Source organism: Loxodonta africana, chromosome 23, assembly GCF_030014295.1.
Source record: "Loxodonta africana isolate mLoxAfr1 chromosome 23, mLoxAfr1.hap2, whole genome shotgun sequence".
In the NCBI taxonomy this organism is placed as follows: Eukaryota; Metazoa; Chordata; class Mammalia; order Proboscidea; family Elephantidae; genus Loxodonta; species Loxodonta africana.
In genome coordinates this window covers 17,539,107-17,554,708 of record NC_087364.1, presented here as the reverse complement: position 1 = coordinate 17,554,708, position 15,602 = coordinate 17,539,107, and positions in this window count along the sequence as shown.

The following is a 15,602-nucleotide window of genomic DNA, read 5'->3' as shown; positions in this document are numbered from 1 at the left end:
CTGACTTTAAACCAGTCAGTATCCCCTTGTTCTGTTCAAACAACTGCCTCTTGATCTATGTAAAGGTTCCTCATGAGCACAATTATGTGTTCTGGAATTCCCATTCTTCACAGAGTTATCCATACTTTGTTATGATCCACACAGTCAAATGCCCTTGCATAATCAAAAAAACACAGGTAAACATCCCTCTGGTATTCTCTGCTTTCAGCCAGGATCCATCTGACATCAACAATGATATCCCTGGTTCCACACCCTCTTCTGAAACCGGTCTGAATTTCTGGCAGTTCCCTGTCAATATACTGCTGCAGCCGTTTTTGAATGATCTTCAGCAGAATTTTGCTTGCGTGTGATATTAATGACATTGTTCTATAATTTCCACATTTGGTTGGATCACCTTTCTTGGGAATAGGCATAAATGTGGATCTCTTCCAATCAATTGGCCGGGAAGCTGTCTTCCATATTTCTTGGCATAGACGAGTGAGCACCTCCAGTGCTGCATCTGTTTGTTGAAACATCTCAATTGATATTCCATCAATTCCTGGAGCCTTGTTTTTCACCAATGCCTTCAGAGCAGCTTGGACTTCTTCCTTCAGTACCATCGGTTCCTGATCATATGCTACCTCTTGAAATGGCTGAATATCAACTAATTCTTTTTGGTTGTTATAGAGTCATTATACCAAAAAGAATTAGTCGATATTCAACGTTACCCCTAGCCCTGGCTTTTATCCAGTGACCTCTCTGTTCAGTGCTCTGGGGCCTAAGTGCAACTGTAAGTAGAAAGGCAAGAAGGGGAAGCTGGCAGGTCTAATAGAAGCACCAGTTCACACTTCCTCTGCTGTTTTTCAAGGTTCCTGGGTGTCATCACAGTTAAGAGCTCAACTGCTAGCTAAAGAGTGGGCAGTTTGAATCCACCCAGAATCTCTATGAGAGAAAGATCTGGTGATCTGCTCCTGTAAAGATTAAACCCATTGGCACTGAGTCAACTACAAGTCATAGGGAGCTCTGGTGACACAATGGTTAAGCACCCAGCTGCTAACCTAGATATTGGTGGTTCAAAACCACCCAGTGGCTCCATGAGAGAAAGACCTGATGATCTGCTCCCATAAAGATTGCAGCCTAGAAAACACTACAGGGCAGTTCTACTCTCTCACCAAAAAAAAAAAAAAAAAAAAACTGCCATTGAGTCAATTCTGACTCATAGTGACCCTATAGGACAGAGTAGAACTCGCCCATCGGGTTTCCAAGGAGCACCTGGTGGATTCGAACTGCTGGCCTTTTGCTTAGCAGCCGTAGCATTTAACCACTATGCCACCAGGGTTTCCTACTCTGTCACATGAGGTTATTATCAGTTGAAATCAACTCGCTGGAACCTAACAACTAATTGAAACGTTGCCAGCTCAAATCTACCCAGCAGCACCATAAAAAAAGGCCTGGTGATCTGCTTCTATAAAGATTGTTGTGTTGTAAAAAAAGAGGTGTTGTCAATTCCAACTCGTAGCGACCCTGTGCACTGCCCGGCCCTGCACCATCCTCACAATCTTTCCTATGTTTGAGCCCATTGTTGCAGCCACTGTGTTAATCCATCTCATTGAGGGTCTTCTTCTTTTTCACTGACGCTTTACCTTACGAAGCGTGATATCCTTCTCCAGGGACTAGTCCTTTCTGATAATATGCCCAAAGTACATGATACGAAGAATTCTTGCTTCTAAGGACCACTCTGGCTGTATGTCTTCCAAACCAGACCTGTTCCTTCTTCTGGCAGTCTGTGGTATATTCAATATTTTTTGCCAACACCATAATTCAAAGGTATCAATTCTTCTTCACCCTTTCTTATTCATTGTCCAGCTTTTGCATGCATATGAGGTGATTGAAAATATCATGACTTGGATCAGGCGCACCTTAGTCCTCAAAGTGACATCTTTGCTTTTCAATACTTCAAAGAGGTCTTTTACCGCACGTTTGCCCGATGCAATATGTTGTTTGATTTCCTGACTGCTGTTTCCACGGTGGTGTTTGTGGATCCGAAGAGAAATGAAATCCCTGACATCTTCGATCTTTTCTTCGTTTATCATGATATTGCTTATTGGTCCAGTTGGGAGGATGTTTGTTTTCTTTATACTGAGGAGTAATCTGTACTTAAGGCTGTAGTCTTTGCTCTTCATCAGTAAGTACTTTAAGTCCTCTTCACTTTCAGCAACCAAGGCTGTGTCATCTGCATATCCGCAGGTTGTTAACTGAGTTTTCCTCCAATCCTGATCCTGTATTCTTCTTCATATAGTACAGCTTCTCAGCACTGAACGATTCTCCCAGCTGTTATCCTCATCCTAATTGCTTTGCTCAGCATACAGATTGAATATCCAAAACCAAACCCGTTGCCGCCGAGTCGATTACGAGTCATAGCAACCCTGTAGGACAGAGTAGAACTGCCCCATAGAGTTTCCAACGAGTGCCTGGCAGATTTGAACTGCCAACCTCTTGGTTAGCAGCTGTAGCACTTAACCACTATGCCACCAGGGCTTCACAGATTGAATAGGTATAGTGAAAGAATACAAACCCGATGCACACCTTTCCTGATTTTAAACCACGCAGTATTCCCTTGTTCTGTTGGAACTACTGCCTCTTGGTTTATGTCCAGGTTCCTCATGAGCACAATTAAGGGTTCTGGAATTCCCGTTCTTCACAATGTTATCCATAATTTGCCGTGATCTACCCAGTCGAATACCTTTGCATAGTCAATAAAACACAGGTAAACATCTTTCTGGTATTCAAGGAAACCCTGTGGAACAGTTATATTCTGTAACACATGGGGTCACCATGAGTCGGAGTAGACTCAACGACAACGAGTTTTTTTTTGTTGTTGTTGCTGTATTTCAGCAGCCCTACAGGAAGGGATGTAATGACCCCCACCACCAGCCCAAGAAGCCCTTGACATTTCTGACCCATGAGGCTGCTGTTTGCTACCAGCTACCGCTGCCACCACTCCAAAAGGCTGCATCTTTTAAAAGTAAAGTTGCTGCATCTAGCTGTGTTTACAATGACTCTTCTAAGACTTGCTGAGGCATTATTCTCAATAAAGCTCTTTATAACTCCTCCTTGACACACTTACTGCATGATGGAGCATTAAGCTAGATACCTGCAGATGTCTTCACACTCTCTTGTCTTTACTCTCTGCTTCTGGACTAGGGCAGGTGAGGTGGAAGTTTATAGGAGGGGGCCCATCTGACCACAGCAGGGAAGAATAACATCTTGGTACCGTTAATCTACTGTCAGCATTGGTTTGAAGGAAGTGAATGACACAGCATTTTGTGTTGAGAAAAATAAACTCTGACAAATTCATTTTAATTCTCCTGGAATTCAGATTTCTGGCTTTCATGGAAGTTGGGGTAACCAATACAGACTATGGCCCTTAAATGTCATTTTGAACCTTCAGTCTTGAAAAAGTGGTTCCTAAAAGCCACCTTTGAGTGAAACAATGGTCTAGATAAACTATTAAGACCATTTTGCCTTGGTATTTTGCTCTTCTGAAGAATTCAGTCAGTTTCAGGAAACAGACTCTAAGGATCAGAATGGGAGCCATGTTTAGGGTGAGTCAGTAATTATTTTAATTGTTCTTCAAGACGACGCTGTATGAAAAACCTTCCTGACCACAAATTTGTTTATCAGTTAATTTTGGAAGTTCTTTTCAGAATATTTCTGACACTCTAGTCAAAATGTTACCTCAATTTGCAAATTGTATATTCAATAAACTTCAACCAATTTCTATTATTGGCTTAATATGATTTTTGTTTAACACTTCACCAGAAATCCAAAGACCTCACTCTGACAGGAATTAGCTGTGTGCGGTTTACCAAGATACTTGGCCTCTCTGAGCTTCACTGTCTTCACCTTGAGACAGACAGGGTTAACTGCTGACAGAACAAAAGAGCTGTTAAAGGGTTACCATCTAGAAGTTAGGTAAACAGGAACCACACCCTGTCAACATGAGATAAGGTTGAAACAACCTGTGAATTACTATCACCTTCTTAGTGTTTTTCTTAGTGTTTTTCTAGTCTCTTCCCCCTTTACAGGCTCCTGCATGCACAGCAGAACAAAGGGTGACCACTGTTTAACCCTCCTTAGCCCTCCGAAGATGGCGATGTAGTGCCAGAGATCAGTGCTGTTGTGCTATATCCCCTAAGTGATGCCAAGGGCTGCTGAGAGAACTCCATCTTGAATATCAGCAGGTTCCATCTTGGATTCCAGATGCACGAGCAACCTAATTAACATGCACTGCCATTCCGAGAAGTACCCAAGCCCTTGAAAGAAGCCCACTAACTATTCATTACTCTGTTGTCTCCACTGAACCCATATACGCCCTAGCATTGCTTCCCTTTTCGAGTCAGCCTTTTGGAGAGGCTTAGTCCCCCACTGACTCCTTTGGCTTGATTCAAGCAAAATAATGCTTACTGAAGATAAAGTTTGCCTTTCACGTGTACTCTCACTTAGGAAAAGACAAGGACTCTTTGTGTCAGAGTGGCGATTGGTAACAACCTGAGGAGGTTTAAATAAATCTCTAACACCCCTTCTAAGAGATTATGAGTGTCAATTCCTGGAAGGCTAATGAATAAGATCCATGGCCTGTTAAAAATATCTCCCCCCAAGTGACAGACTGCTCACGGGTATAAGGTTTTTTTGAAGGGAGTGATGAAAATGTTCTAAAATTAGGTTATGGTGATGGTTGCACAATTCTGTAACTATCCTAAAAACCATTAAATTGTACACTTTAAATGAGTGAATTTTATGACAAGTTAATTACATCTGCATAAAGTTGTTCAAATGTATCTGCTGTTGTAGGGAAAAAAATCACAAAGTTTAACAAAGCAAAAAGAAAGTTTTATTTGGCATATATTCAAAAAGGCAAAAGTGGGAAGCAGACAAGCATGCTGCCGGAGCCATGTCTGCCCAAATCCAAGGAATATTACAGAATAAGCAAAAGCGGGAAAACGGACAAGCGTGCTGCCACAGCCACGTCTGCCAGAGTCCAGAGAATATTACAGAATCACCAGTATATATTAACATTACAAAATGGGCAAAACCATTGAAAGCATTATTTTTTCACAGGTTGACTAGAAACTATGATCTTACATTTTAAATTGTCTTTCTTAATCAATCATTGGTACAGATTTCAGTAAAGACAGTCAAGAGGGTCCTCACTGGTCCAGCAAATTTTCTGTTTGCTAAATGCTAACAGAAAAAGAAAAGAGTGGAAAAAATCTTTTGTGTTCTACTTGATGAGTTTATGTGAAAGGATCCCTAAAAGATATTTTCCAAGATTATCCTAGCTATTGTCTCTGTACCTCAGGGCCCAGTTGATGTGTCCTTGTGAACCTTTTCGAGCCCGCTCTAGGTGGGTCACATTCTCTATGCTCAAGGACAGGGAATCATGATTCCAATATTATTTTCTAAATCACTCCTCCACCTGCCATCTAAAAGGCCTGGAATGAAGTCCATCTGAGGATCATTCCATACAGGTCTTCTCAAGGAAACTTGTGAATTTGAACTAGATGGAAGCAAAGACCAAACTCATTGCTGTTGAGTCGATTCTGACTCAGAGCAACTCTATAGGACGGAGTAGAACTACCCTATAGGGTTTCCAAGGAGCAGCTGGTAAACTGCTGACCTTTCGATTAGCAGCTGAACACTTAACCACTGCACCACCAGTGCTCATATATAAAGCTAGTAACCTTTAACCAGATAATAATTTAGTTCATTATCTCATTATACCACCCACTGTCATTTATTAAAGATCAGGAAGTAGAAGAATGTTGCAAGAGGCAGAGAAAGTTCGCACCAATGCCAGGGTAGGGGCTCCAGGAAAACACCAGCCACAGGTAGAGAAAATGGAAGCATGAGCATTGAAGACAGGCTTTGCTGCCTCCATCCAGTTTTGCCCAAAGCTGGCCTGGTCTGAAGCCACTTGGAACCCCAGACTTTTGTATCAAAGACCGTCTCTGTCATGGTCATACCCCAGGGTCAGGGCCCATTGCTGAAGAAGATCACAACTCTGTTGTTGTTGTTAGGTGCCTTTGAGTTGGTACCCTATGCAACAGAATGAAGTGTTGCCTGGTTCTGCTCCATCCTTATAATCATCGCTATGTTTGAGCCTGTCGTTGCAGCCATTATGTCAATCCGTCTCATTGAGGGTCTTCCATCACAGCTCTAAATCAAAACCCAACCCCATTGCCATTGCATTGATTCCGACTCATAGTGACCCCATAGGACAGGTGATTTAGGAGATAATACTGGAGCCATTATTCCCTGTCCTAGAATGTAGCCCAGCTGGAGCTGGACTCGCAAGGACACATCACCTGGGCTCTGAGGTATAAAGACAAGAAAACCAAAAAACCAAACCCAGTGCCATCGAGTCGATTCCGACTCATAGCGACCCCATAGGACAGAGTAGAACTGCCCCATAGAGTTTCCAAGGAGCGCCTGGCAGATTCGAACTGCAGACCTTTTGGTTAGCAGCCGTAGCACTTAACCAAGACAATAGCTAGGACGATCTTGGGAAACCTCTTCTAGGGAATCTTTCACAAAGAAATAATAAACAGAGCACAAAAGACCCACATACTTTCCACTCTTATCTTTTTCTTTTAGCTTTTAGTGAAGAGTAAGATTTGTTGGACCAATGAAGATCCTCCTGACTGTTGTTACTGAAACCCTTATCAACGATTGTTAAGAAAGACAATTCAAAATGTTGAATCACAATGACTTAACGGTTTCTAGCCAATCTGTGAAAAGGTGAAGGTTTCAATGAATTTGCCCATTTTGTAACGTTAATATACAGTGGGATCTCTGTAGGGTTTCTCAGACTGGGGCAGCATGCTTGTCCATTTTCCCATTCTTGCCTATTCTGTAACATTTCTTGAAGCTGGACAGACATGGCTCTGGCAGCATGCTTGTCCATTTCCCACTTTTGCCTCTTTGAATATATGCCAGATAAAACCTTTCTTTTTGCTTTACTAAACTTTGTGATGTTTTTACCCAAGAACACAGGGTAGAAATGCCCATAGGGTTTCCAAGGCTGTACTCTTTATGGGAGCAAACTGCCACATCTTTCTCCTTCACAGAGGCTGGTGGGTTCAAATCTCAGACCTTTCGATCAGCAGCCAAGCGCTTGACCACTGTGCCACGACTAGCCGTGTCTAAGTTCTTAAGCTAAGACTCCCTTAATTCCAGTTTAAAAGTCACTTCAAAGGCTTACTTAAAAAAAAAAAAAAAAAACCCATATTAAACTTCTCATGGAAGCTATTAGAGAAAAGTTACTAAGAACAAATTCTACTCCCAACCCAGAAAACCTATCCACAAAAATAGAAAAGAAAGAAAAATATTGTTACGGAATAAACATTTAACCAGAATGTGATGTATCACATGTAATCCGCTAAAGAAAAGACAAAAAGGAACTTTAACCACTGCATAGCTAAGGGGATACATTCCCTTACAATCCTGTTTTCAAGAGAATTGTAAATTTTCTGATCTTCCTGGCCAGGAGATAGGGCTGGGCCGCCTGAGTTTATGCTAATCTCCTTCTAGGAAACAGAAAGTTCTGGGAGGCTCACCTGAAGTTACATTTCAAAGAGGTAGTTGCCAGATTTTTGAGGAGACCTCTCAGATTTACATACTTTTCAAAGAGACTAATAATTTACAGTAACAAGTTACAGGTTTCACCTACTATCCGGAAGTAAACCATTCCCATGAAACCTTTCATTAACTGAAATGGCATAAAGTGAAGGAATAATTACCATTAATTTATATGGTAAAATTTTTTTAGCTTTCTCAGACCCAAAAAATAACCCACCAAATCATACCAAATAACACACAAAACCCTTACTGAGACAGATAGGGTTAACTGTGCTGGCAGAACAAAAGAGCTGTTAAAAGACTAAAAAAAAGAAAAAAAAGAAACTACCATCTAGAAATTAGGTAAATAAGAACCACACCCTGTCAACATGAAACAAGGTTGAAACAACCCGTGAATTACTATCTCCTTCTTAGTGTCTTTTTCTAGTCCCTTCCCACTTTACAGGCTCCCGCATGCGCAGAAGAACAAAGTGTGACCACTGTTTAACCTTTCTTAGCCCTGTGAAGATGGTGATGTAGTGCCAAAGATCAGTGCACTTGGGCTATATCCCATAATAAGTGATGCCAAGGGCTGCCGAGAGGACTCCATTTTGAATATCAGTGGGTTCCCAGATGCGCACACAACCTAATTAACATGCACCGCCATTGTGAGAAGTACCTGCCCTTTGAAAGAAGCCCAGTAAATATTCATTACTCTGTTGTCTCCACTGAACCCATATGAGCCCTAGCCTCTCTTCCCTTTTTGAGTCAATCTTTCGGAGAGGCTTAGATCCCCGCTGACTCCTTTTGCTTGACTCAAGCAAAATAAAGCTTGCTGAAGATAAAATTTGTTTTTCGCCCGTGTTCTTACTCAGAAAAGACAAGGACACTTTGTGTCAGATTGGCAATTGGTAACATTACAAACTCTAATACCTTAGGCCACATCTTGCTAACGGATGTACAAAATAAATCCAGATACATTACAGATGGTCACACAGGGCCAGATTAACCAGTAAGCAAGGTACACGTGGGTTTACAGTAAACAAGGTACACATGGGTGTAATGGTGTTGATTTGCTAATCTGTGGTACACAATTTCACATTTTTTTGTTACCAGTTGCCTATCTGACACAAAGGGTCCTTGTCTTTTCCTGAGTAAGAATACAGGTGAAAGAGAAACTTTATCTTCAGCAAGCTTTATTTTGCTTGAGTCAAGCAAAAGGAGTCAGCGGGGATCTAAGCCTCTCCAAAAGACTGACTCAAAAAGGGAAGAAAGGCTAGGGCTCACATGGGTTCGGTGGGGACTTCAGAGTAATGAATATTTAGTGGGCTTCTTTCAAGGGCTGGGTACTTCTCAGAATGGCGGTGCATGTTATTTAGGTTGCCCACGCATCTGGAACCCAAGATGGAACCCACTGATATTCAAGATGGAATCCTCTCGGCAGCCCTTGGCATCACTTATTATGGGATATAGCCCAAGTGCGCTGATCTTTGGCACTACAGCACCATGTTCACAGGGCTAAGGAAGGTTAAACAGTGGTCACACTTTGTTCTTCTGCGCATGTGGGAGCCTATGAAGGGGAAAGGGACTAGAAAAAGACACTAAGAAGGAGATAGTAATTCACGGGTTGTTTCAGCCTTATCTCATGTTGACAGGGCGTGGTTCTTGTTTACCCAACTTCTAGATGGTAGTCTTCCAACAGCTCTTTGTTCCGCCAGCACAGTTAGCCCTATCTGTCTCAATTCGTGTACTACGGATCAGCAAATCAACACAATTAAGCCTGTGCCCACCTTGCTTGTTGGGTAATCCCTGCTACACAGTTCAAAGCTATGGCGGCTTGTTGAGATGCTGAGTGTATTTCCCCAGGGAAGAAGCTTGGCAATGCCACTGTCATTATTCAGGGTGCTCACTGCCTTGTTAACCACTCGCTGCAAAATGTTGAACGATATTTCTGCTTTTCTTTCCACTTTTTCCCTTTCCTTGTAAAAGCAAAAATCATCTTCAGATTTCTTTCAGTTAGCAAAAACAGGCACTAGTAGGTCTTTAGTGTCAAATCTATTCTTCAGATGCTCTCTAAACTCAGGTGGGATGTACTCAAGGTCATATTTTGGCTCTCATGGACTTGCTCTGATTTTCTTCAGTTTCAGCTTGAACTTGCATATGAGCAATTGATGGTCTGTTCCACAGTCAGCCCCTGGCCTTGTTCTGATGAGGAACCTTTACATAGATCAAGAGGCAGTTGTTTGGACAGAACAAGTGGATACTGATTGGTTTAAAGTCAGGAAAGGTGTGTGTCAGGGTTGTATTCTTTCACCATAACTATTCAATCTGTATGCCGAGCAAATAATACCAGAAGCTGGACTATATGAAGAGGAATGGGGCATCAGGATTGGAGGAAGACTCATTAACAACGTGCGTTATGCAAATGACACAACCTTGCTTGCTGAAAGTGAAGAGGACTTGAAGCACTCACTAATGAAGATCAAAGACCATAACCTTCAGTATGGATTGCAACATAAAGGAAACAAAAATCCTTACAACTGGACCAATGAGTAACACCATGATAAATGGAGAAAAGACTGAAGTTGTCAAGGATTTCATTTTACTTGGATCCACAATTAACAGCCATGGAAGCAGCAGCCAAGAAATCAAAATCTGCTGCAAAGGACCTCTTTAAAGTGTTGAAGAGCAAAGATGTCACCTTGAAGACTAAGGTGCGCCTGACCCAAGCCATGGTATTTTCAATCGCATCATATGCATGTGAATGAAAGCTGGACAATGAATAAGGAAGACCAAAGAATAATTCTCGCCTTTGAATTGTGGTGTTGGCAAAGAATATTGAATATACCATGGACTGCCAAAAGAACGAACAAATCTGTCTCTGAAGAAGTACAACCAGAATGCTCCTTAGCAGCAAGGATGGCGAGACTGCGACTTATATACTTTGGACATGTTGTCTGGAGGGATCAGTCCCCGGAGAAGGACATCATGCTTGGCAGAATACAGGAACAGGGGAAAAGAGGAAGACCCTCAACGAGGTGGATTGACACAGTGGCTGCAACAATGAACTCAAGCATAACAACGATTGTAAGGATGGCGCAGGAGCGGGCAGTGCTTAGTTCTGTTGTGCATAGGGTCGCTATGAGTCGGAACTAACTCGATGGCACCTAACAACAACAGTAGGTGTTTTGTAAAACCAAAGTAGTGTAAAGTTAACTTTCGAAAAACAGGGCGTACTTGTACCTGAATTGCATTTTGAAAGAACAGGGGAGGAGGGGAGACTCCTGAATGGTTGAAGGTTCGAGTCCACCCAAAGGGGCTTCAGAAGAAAGGTCTAGCGATCTACTTCCAAAAAGTCAGCCACTGAAAACTCTATGGAACACAGTTGTACTCTGACATGCATGGGCTTGACATTAGTTGGGGTTGCCAACTTCTAATGAGAAAACCTACATGAAGCCCCCAACACAGTGCCTGGTACCCAGGAAAGGTCTCATGAAATGTTAAGCCCTACCACAATTGGCCAAGGTCTTTTCACTGAAACTAAATGCCATTTGTTTCAGGTTTTGCAATGGACTCTCCTCCCTTAATCTTTACTCTTTAAGGTCAAGGGCAGAGCAGAATGAATGTGCGTATGTTAGTAGCTTTGACGGTTGTGCTCTTGAAGGAGTTTGGTTATAAAGAATAGAATTAAAGTGTCATATTGTGGTAGAAAAAAAAATTTTTTTTTCTTTTTTTTATTGTGGTGGCTGGCATATTGTGGTGATGCTGGAGGCTATGCCACCAGTATTTCAAATACAAGCAGGGTCACCCATAGTCTACAGGTTTCAGCAGAGCCTCCAGACTAAGACAGACAAGGAAGAAAAGGCTGGCAGTCTACATCTGAAAAAACTGGCCAGTGAAAACTTGATGAATAGCAGCAGAATATTGTCTAATATGGTTCCTGAAGATGAGCCCCTCGGGTTGGAAGGCACTTAAAATACAATTGGGAAGAGTGGCCTCCTGAATTAAAGTCAACCTTAATGATGTGGATGGCATAGAGCTTTTGGGAACTCCATTTGCTAATGTGATATGACTCAAAATGAGAACAAACAGCTGTGAGCATCCATTAATAATCAGAACATGGAATGTATGAAGTATGAATCTAGGAAAATTGGAAGTCCTCAAAACTGAAATGGACTGCATAAAGATCAATATCCTAGGCATTAGTAAGTTGAAATGGACTGGTATTGGCCATTTTGCATCAGACAATCATATGGTCTACTATGCTGGCAATGACAAATAAAGAGGAATGGCATCACGTTCACCGCCAAAAAGAACATTTCAAGATCTATCCTGGAGTACAGTGTTGTCAGTGATAGGGTAAGATGCACATGCCTACAAGGAATAAGACAGGACTAGAGCCATTGAGCCATTTTTTCTTAGCCTCAAGACAACCCCTCACCCAGCCCATTTCCTGGAGTAGTGTCTTTCCTCCTTGAAAAGAAGCAGCCACGGGCTGGCCAAAACTGACTAAAACAGGTCCTGAGCTCGATCTTGGCACTCCTGATGACCTTTAGCTCATTAACTGCCTCATGCATGGTAAATTCTCCACCCCAGGTAGAGATCAGACATGCTAGTGAACAAAAATGACTAAGTTCCTCCTTCATGGAGAATCGAACCCAAGCCCTAGAAAATGCTTACTCATTCTGGAACTCTCTGTGCTGGCATGCACACCATCTTGTATTTTGTACCTCATCTTGCCTATGTAAACCAGCCTCAACAAGTTGCCTGTGAGCAGTCTTGGAAGGCACTTAGCCCTTGGTTGGCCAACCAATAAAGTTGCCTTTCACTCTCCCTAACTCAGTCTCTGTCTTTTGGTCCTGACAGAGTCACACCAAAGAGAATGCTGGAGTTCCTGGCAACAGAAAGACCAGTTAATACGACCATTATTCAAGTTTATGCACCAACTACTAATAACAAAATAATGATGAAATTGAAGATTTTTTTTACCGACTTCTACAGTCTGAAATTGATCAAACATGCAATCAGGTTGCATTGATAATTACAGTTGATTGGAACGTGAAATCTGGAAGCAAAAAAGAAGGACTGGTAGTTAGAAAATACGGGCTTGGTGATAGAAATGAATCCAGAGATCACATGATAGAATTTTGCAAGATCAGCGAATTCTTCTTTTTAAATATCTTTTTTCAACAACATAAACAGCGACTACACATGTGGACCTCACTGTATGGAAAACACAGGAGTTGAATTGACTACATGTGTGGAAAGAGACAATGGAGCAGCTCAATATCATCAGTAAGAACAAGGCCAGGGGCCAACTGCTGAACAGATCATCAATTGCTCATATGCGAGTTCAGGTTGAAGCTGAAGAAAATTAGAGCAAGTCCACGAGAGCCAAAACACAAACTTGAGTATATTCCACCTGAATTTAGAGAACATCTCAAGAATAGATTTGATGCATTAGACACTAATGATCGAAGACCAGACAAATTGTGGAATGACATTAAGGACATCAAACATGAAGAAAACAAAATGTCATTAAAAAGACTGAAAGAAAGAAAAGACCAAGATGGATGTCAGAAGAGGCTCTGAAACTTGCTCTTGAATGTGGAATAGCTAAAGCAAATGGAAGAAATGATGAAGTAAAAGAGTTGAACAGAAGATTTCAAGGGGCAGCTTGAGAAGACAAAGTAAAGTATTATAACGAAATGTACAAAGACCTGGAGTAGAAAATTAAAGGGGAAGGACACACTTGGCATTTCTCAAGCTGAAAGAACTGAAGAAAAATTCAAGCCTTGAGTTGCAATTTTGAAGAGTTCTACAGGGAAAATATTGAACGACTCAGGAAGCATCACAAGAAGATGGAAGGAATACACAGAGTACTGTACCAAAAAGAATTGGTTGTCAGCCATTTCAGAAAGTACCATATGATCAGTGACCATTGGTTCTAAAGGAAGAAGTTCAAGCTGTGCTGATGGGAATGGCAAAAAACAAGATTCCAGGGATAGATTGAATACCAACTGAGATGTTTCAACAAACAGATGCTGCACTGGGGTGCTCACTAGTCTATGCCAAGATATTTGGAAGACAGCTTCCTGGCCAACCAACTGGAAGAGATCCATATCTGTGCCCGTTCCAAAGAAAGATGATCCAACTGAATGTGGAAATTATCGAATAATATCATTAATATCACACCCAAGTAAAATTTTGCTGAAGATCTTTCAAATATGGTTGCAGCAGTACATTGACAGGGAACTGTCAGAAGTTCAAGCCAGATTCAGAAGAGGATGTGGAACGAGGGATATCATTGCTGGTGTCAGATGGATCTTGGACTGCCAGAAGAATGAACAAATCTGCCTTGGAAGAAGTACAGCCAGATGCTCCTTAGATGTAAGGATGGCGAGACTTCCTCTCACATACTTTGGATATGTCATCAGAAGGGTCTAGTCCCTGGAGAAGGACATCATGCTTGGTAAAGTGTCAGCGAAAAAGAGGAAGACCCTTAACAAGGTGGATTGACACGATGGCTGCAACAATGGCCTTAAGCATAACAAAGATTGTGAGGATGGTACAGGACTGGGCAGTATTTTGTTCTGTTGTGTGGAAGGTCACTAAGAATTGAACCTACTCCAGGGTACCTAACAAGACAAGGGAATAGAGAGGATAAGCTGGGCGACCTATTTTTACCCCTGAAAACCAAACCCACTTCTCTCAAGTCAATTCCAACTCACAGTGACCCTATGTGACGGAATAGAACAACTCCATAGTGTTTTCTAGGCTATAAACTTTATAGAAGCAGGTCGTCAGGTCTTTTCTACTGTGGAGCAGCTGGTGGGTTCGAACTGCCGACCCTTCAATGAGCAGCCAGTCGCTTTAACCACTGCTTCACCAGGGCTCCTTTTACTCCTGAAGAGCCCCCAGGTCCATACACACTGCAAGTACTCCCAGCCCTTCTTAGCCCTACACTTTGCTGACCAGAAATTCTCAACCTGGCCCCCCATAAAGATCCCTGGAAGCCTTTTTAAAAGACAGATGCTGGAGCCCTCCTCCAGGTCAATTAAATCGGAATCACCAGAGTTGGGAAATTATGCTTGTATTTTTCAAAGCTCCCTTAGTAATTCTAAGGTGTAGCCATGGGTGAAGGAGCCCTGGTGGTACAGTGGTTAAGGAGAGAGAAAGATGTGGCAGCCTGCTCCTATAAAGATTACAGCCTTGAAAACCCTGTGGGGCAGTTCCACTCTGTCCTATAAGGTCACTATGAGTTGACATCGACTCGACGGCAACGGTTTTTTTTTTTTTTTTTTTTGGTATAGGGTGGTTGTGATTCGAGATTGACTCAATGCCAAGAGGTTGTAGCCATGGTTGAGAAGCACTGTGTGAGCCCACTCCTTCTGGCAGCCTTGCCTCTTCTTCTCCAGTCAAGTTTTTTTGTGATAAAAAATACCTGAAGAGAGTGGTGATTTGTAAAGCTGACCTGTGACCCCAGTCACAGTGGGTCAGAATGGACTTGATGGCAGTGGGTGGGTTTGTTTTGTATTGTTTCTCTGGAGCTGGAAGGAACCTTAGAGATGACATCATCTCCACCTTTTTCACAAATGAGGAAACGGAAACTTCTTGAGAAGCAGCCACATTTTCTTTGAAATTTTCAAACGTACACGAGACTGAGTTTCCTCTAAAATGTTCCAAGAACCAAAAAGATGGAATGATTCCTAGTGGCGTTATGTGATTTTCTAGTTACAAAATAATTTGGGGTTAAGTCATGACAAATATACCAAATAAGTATAAAATTTATTATCAAATTGGTATCCTAAAACACAATCATTATTCCTGGTTTTCATTGTCATCGAAATCGGCCCTCGATCATAGAATTATTCAATCAAAAATTCCTTTTTAAGCACCCGAAGAAATAAAATTCTATCCAAACTTTTTCTTAAAATTCTGTATAAGCATTATATTTCTGAGTGTGGGCAAGTGAACTCTTAACACTAATCTTGTGGCGTGAA